The sequence below is a fragment of the Cynocephalus volans genome, chromosome 3, assembly GCF_027409185.1.
Source record: "Cynocephalus volans isolate mCynVol1 chromosome 3, mCynVol1.pri, whole genome shotgun sequence".
Classification (NCBI taxonomy): Eukaryota; Metazoa; Chordata; class Mammalia; order Dermoptera; family Cynocephalidae; genus Cynocephalus; species Cynocephalus volans.
In genome coordinates, this window is record NC_084462.1 from 160,633,836 (window position 1) to 160,639,795 (window position 5,960).

Here is a 5,960-nt window from a genome sequence, read left to right on the forward strand (position 1 = left end):
TCCAAAACAATCACCTCTGGGCCACCCTGTGGGTCAAGAGAAACACAGCAACAGCATAGCTCACTCTCAGGAAAACAGATTGGGGAAGAGGGCTGAGCAAGCCCTGAGAAGTGGCCTCAGCATCTCAGGCTCTCAGAGCAGTGTAGAAGTGCAGGTAGGTCTGGGGTCGGAGAACACCTCCCTGTTCTCTGCGTACACCTCACCCTCTGTAGGAGAGGCCATTCCTCTGAAACGCTGAGCCCAGTGCAGGGACCGTAGCTGCTAGGGTCTAAGAGCAGTGCTGGGTGGGAATGTCAGAAATCATGTAAGGACTCTTTTATCTAGGTGGGGTCTTTGGCATTGGGGCTAGAGCTATGCTTCCAACCTCTTAGGAGAAGAAAGTGGGTGCTGTGTGGGTCGTTGGCCATGGGTGACTGGAGAGGCTCTGTTTTTTTCTGCCTATGTGCTGTCAAGAAAGGGAAGGATCGTTCAATGGGATCATTACATTTCCAAGACAGGATTTTCTAGATGGAGTCTAGTTAAAGCATAAGGTTTGGCTTTGCAGCCATTATCCCATGAGAACTCCAAAGATATGATATCTCTTTAGCATCAGAAACCTAATATATTTAAAATCATATTCATCCTCCTTTTTCCTAAACCTTTTCCTCTTCCCACTTCCCTTTACTATCTGATCCCTGCTAAAAGTAGCAATTTATCCCAATAACTTTGTTTCCCTATTTCTTTGGCTTCTCTCTCCCTGTACTCTCTGACATTGAATACTGTCACCAAGTATCCTTGATTGTTCTTCATTATTACATCAAATGCCTCTCCTCTTTCCTATCCCTGCTGCTGAGATGTAGTTCTGGCCCTTATTTCTTCCTGTCTAGACCATTACAATAAATTCCAGTCAATTTTTCACTAGAATCCAACCTAAACAATAACAATATTTTTGTCTTAATCTTCTCAAAATACAAATCTGTTCACAACACTTTCTGTCTTAAAAAGCTTCAATGGCTCCCCATGAACTAAATGATGCATCTAAACCCCTTAACGTGGTATTCATGTCCTTCACAACTGCAGCACAAGCCAAGCACTCTCCGTGGAATTTGTTTTTTTGTCTTTTTGTTGTTTTTATTTTCTAAATAATCCCAGTGATTGTAGAAAACTTGTGCAGAAAAATTTTAAAAATGAGATAAATCTAAACCATCATTTCACTATTCAAAGATATTTTGGTCTATCTACATATGTCCTTATTTACAAAAGTGGAAACATCCTGGATTCTTTCATGCGATTGTATATCAGTAGCATTTTCCATACTTAAATATAATTTTTACTTGTTTAATATCATTTGCTGTACTGACTCAAAATATAAATTATCTGCTCCTGTTATGTAATTAATCTGTGTTTATTGCAAAAGGTATGCAGGATGTCAACAAGCATAAATAAGTAAGCAAGTAAACTTACTTTATACTTAGATAACAGAACTAGCCATTGTTGACTTATTTTTTCTTGTGGGGTTTAAAATGTATTTAGTTGTTTTTATTGGTTTTTTAATTTTTTAAAAAATTTTATCATTACACAACGTAAACATTTTTTGTGTCCCTATACCAATTTCTCCCTAGCTCCCTACACCCTCCCCCTTTCCCACCTCTGGTGGCCTCAGTTCCAGGCTCTCCTTCTGAAAGTTCAAGGAATTATTGTGATTGTTGTATGTTTCTTTTTGTTGTTGTTGTTTTGTTTTGTTTTCAGCTCCTACTTATGCGTGAGGACACATGATATTTTTCTTTCCAGACCTGGCTTATTTCATTTCACATAATCTTCTCTAAGTTCATCCATGTTGCTGCAGATGGCAGAATTTCATTCCTTTTTATGGCAGAGTATATTCCATTGTGTATATATACTACATTTTCATTTTCCAGTAGTCCATTGATGGACATTTCAGCTAGTTCCAATTCATAGCTATAGTAGATAGAGTTGCAATAAACATGGGAGCTCAGGTATTCCTCTGACATGATGATTTCCCTTCCTTTGGGTGTACACTCAACAGCGGAATTGCTGGATCATACGGTAGTTCTATCTACAGTTGTTTGAGGAAACTCCATACTGTTTTCCATAATGGCTGCATTAATTTATAGTCCCACTGACAGTATAGAAGTTTCTTTTTTCTCCACATCCTCACTATCATTTGTTATTCTATTTTTGATAATAGCCAGTCTGACTGGAGTGAGGTGATATCTCACTGTGGTTTTGATGTGCATTTCCCTGATGCTTAGTGATATTCAGAATTTTTTCATGTGCCTGTTGGCTATTTGTATATCTTCCTTTGAATTGCCTATTCAGCTCCTTTGCTCACTTTCTAATCAGGTTACTTGTTTTTTTTACTATTAAATTGCTTGAGTTCCTTGTATATTTTAGATATTAATTCCTTGTTGGATGCATAATTTGCGAATATTTTCTCCCATTCTGTAGGTTGTCTTTTTACTCAGTTAACTGTTTCTTTTGCTGTGCAGAAGCTTTTAGTATGATATAATCCTGTTTATTTATTTTTTCTTTGTTGCCTGTGCTTTTGGGGTCTTGCTCATAAAGTCTTTGCCCAGTCCTACTTCCTGAAGTGCTTCCCCTATGTTTTCTTTTAGTAGGAGTTATATAGTTTCAGGTCTTACATATAATTATTTAATCCATTTTGGTATATGGTAAGAGGTACAGCCCTAGTTTCATTCTTCTACATATGGATGTCCAGTTTTCCTAGGACCATTTATTGAAGAGGCATTCCTTTCCCCAATGTATGCTCCTGTTTCCCTCGTCAAATATCAGTTGACTGTAAGTATGTAGGTTGATTTCTGGGTTCTCAATTCTGTTCCATTGGTCTGAGTGTCTGTTTTTATGCCAGCACCATGCTGTTCTGGTTACTATAGCTCTGTAGTATAATTTGAAGCCAGGTAGTGTAATGGCTCTGCTTTTTTGTTGTTGTTGTTGTTCAGGATTGCTTTGGCTATTCAGGGTCTTTTGTTGTTCCATATGAATGTTAGGATTTTTTTTTCTTTTACTGTGAAGAATCTCATTGGTATTCTGATGCAGATTGCATTGAATATGTAGATCACTTTAGGTAGTATGGACTTTTTCACAATGTTGATTCTTCTAATCCAAGAACATGGAATGTCTTTCCATCTTTTTGTGTCTTTAATTTCCTTCAGGAGTGATTTGTAGTTCTCATTGCAGCAATCTTTCATCTCCATGGTTAAATTGATTAGTAAGTATTTTACTTTTTTGGTGACTATTGTAAATGGCCTAGCTTTCTTGATTTCTTTTTCTGCTAGTTCATTATTAGAATATAAAAAAGCTACTGATTTTTGCATGTTGATTTTGTATCCTGCAACTTTACTGAAATCAGTAAAGTTTATCAGATCTCAGAGTTTTTTGGTAGAATCTTTAGGTTTTTCTATATATACAATCATGTCATCTGCAAACAGGGATAGTTTGACTTCATCTTTTTCAATGTGAGTGCTCTTTCTTTCTCCTGCTTGATTGCTCTGGTTAGTATTTCCAATACTGTGTAAAATAGGAATGGCGATAGTGGGCAACCTTGCTTTGTTCCCATTCAGGATTGTATCAGTGGTGGGTTTCCTATATGTGGCTTTTATTGTGTTGAGATATACTTTCCTTCTATACCTAATTTGCTGAGAGTCTTTATCATGAAGCGATGTTGAATTTCATCAAATGCTTTTTCTGTGTCTATTGAGATAATCTTACATTTTTTGTCCTTGGTTTTGTTGATGTGGTGTATCACATTTATTGACTTGCTTATGTTGAACCATCTTTGTATCTCTGGGATGAATTCCACTTGATCATGATGTATAATTTTATGTGATGCATTGCTGTCTTCTGATTGCTAATATTTGTTGAAGATTTTTGTGCCTATGTTCATCAGAGACATTGGCATGTAGTTTTCTTTTTTGGTAGTATCTTTGTATGGCTTTGGTATCAGGGTGATACTGGTCCCATAGAAAGAGTTTAGAAGAATGACCTCTGTTTTGATTTTTTGGAGTAGTTTGAAGAGAACTGGTATTAATTCCTATTTAAAGATTTGGTAGAACTCAGCAGTAAATTCATCCAGTCCTGGGCTTTTCTTTGTTGCTCTGATTACTGCTTCAGTTTCATTGCTTGTTGTTATTGGTCTGTTCAGGTTTTCTATTTCTTCTTGTTTCAGTCTCAGTAGTTTGTATGACTCCAAAAATTATTCATTTCCTCAAGATTTTCAAATTTGTTGGTGAATAGTTATTTGAATAGTCTCTAATGATTCTTTGTATTTCTGTGGTATTGGTTGAAATGTCTCCTTTTTCATTTCTGATTTTTGTTATTTGGGTCATCTCTCTTCTTCTTTTAGTTAGCCTAGCTAATGACTTGTCCATTTTGTTTCTCTTCTCACAAAAAAAAAAAACCAACTTTTTCTTTCATTGATCTTTTGTATCATTTTTGGGGTCTCTAATTCATTTAGTTCTGTTCTGCTGTTAATTATATCTTTCCATCTACTAATTTTGAGGTTGCATTGTGTTCTTGTTTTTCTAGTTCTTTGAGATGTAGCATTAGGTTGTTTATTTTAAACCTGTCTGTTCTTTTGATGTAAGCATGTATTGCAATAAACTTCCCTCAGTACTGCTTTTGCAGTACCCACAGGCTATGGTAAGATGTGTCTTCATTTTTTTAGTATCAAGAAATTTTTTGATTTCCTATTTAATTTCTTCTTGGACCCATAGGTGGTTAAGGAGCATGTTGTTTAATTTCCATTTGTATGGTTTCCTGAGTTTCACTTGTTACTGATTTCTACTGTTAATCTGTTGTGGTCTGAAAAGATATGTGAAATGGTTTCAATTTTTTAAATTTGTTGAAATTTGATATGTAACCTAACATATAGTCTATCCAGGAGAATGTTCCATGTGTTGATGAAAAGAGTGTATAGTCTGTAGTTGTTGGATGCAATGTTCTGTAGATATCTCCCAGGTCCCTTTGGTCTTAAATGCAGTTTAAATCCTGTTTTTTCTCTGTTGATTTGTTGCTTAGATGATTTGACTAGTGCCAAAAGAGGGGTATTCTGGTCCCCTACTATTATTGCATTGGAGTCTATCTCTTTCTTTAGGCCTAATAGTGTTTGCTTTATATATCTGGGTGTTCCAATGTTGGGTACAAATGTATTTACTATTGTTATGTCTTCTTGCTGGATAGATCCCTTTATCATTATATAGTGGCCTTCTTTGTCTCTTTGTGTGGTTTTTGGTTCGAAGTCTACTTTATCCAATAGAATAATAGCTACTCTGCCTCATTTTTGGTTTTCATTCACATTGTATATCTCTTTCTATCCCTTCACTATTAGTTTGTGTGTGTCTTTACAAATGAGGTGAGTCTCTTGAAGACAGCATATAGTTGGGTCTAGCTTTTTAAACCAATCAGTCAGTCTGTGTCTTTTGAGTGGGGAGTTTAATCTATTTACATTTCAGGTAGTTATTGAAAGGTATTGAATTACTCCTGTTGTTGCATCAATTTTCATTTGGATGTTTTAAGTATCTTTGTTTCCTTTCTTCCCCTTTTACTGTGTGTCTTTGATGTTTGTTGGTTTTTTGAGGTGATAAGATTTAGTTTTTTTCTCTTTCTCATTTGCATTTTTGTACTGCCAGTGGGTTTTGTTCTTTCTTGCATATTCGTGGTAGTGATTATTGTTTTTTTGGATTCCAGATACAGGACTTCCTTGAGGATTTCTTACAGGGTTGGCCATATGGTCATTAACTCATGCAGTTTTTGTCTGTCTGGAAAATACACTATTTCTCCCTCATTTCTGAAGGCTTTGCTGGGTATAGTATTTTTAGATGGCAGGGGTTTTTTGGTGTTTTTTTGTTTTGTTTTGTTTTTTGGTTTTTTGGGTTTTTTTAGAATTTTGAACATATCATCCCACTTTCTTCTGGCCTGTAGAGTTTCTGTTGAGAATTCTG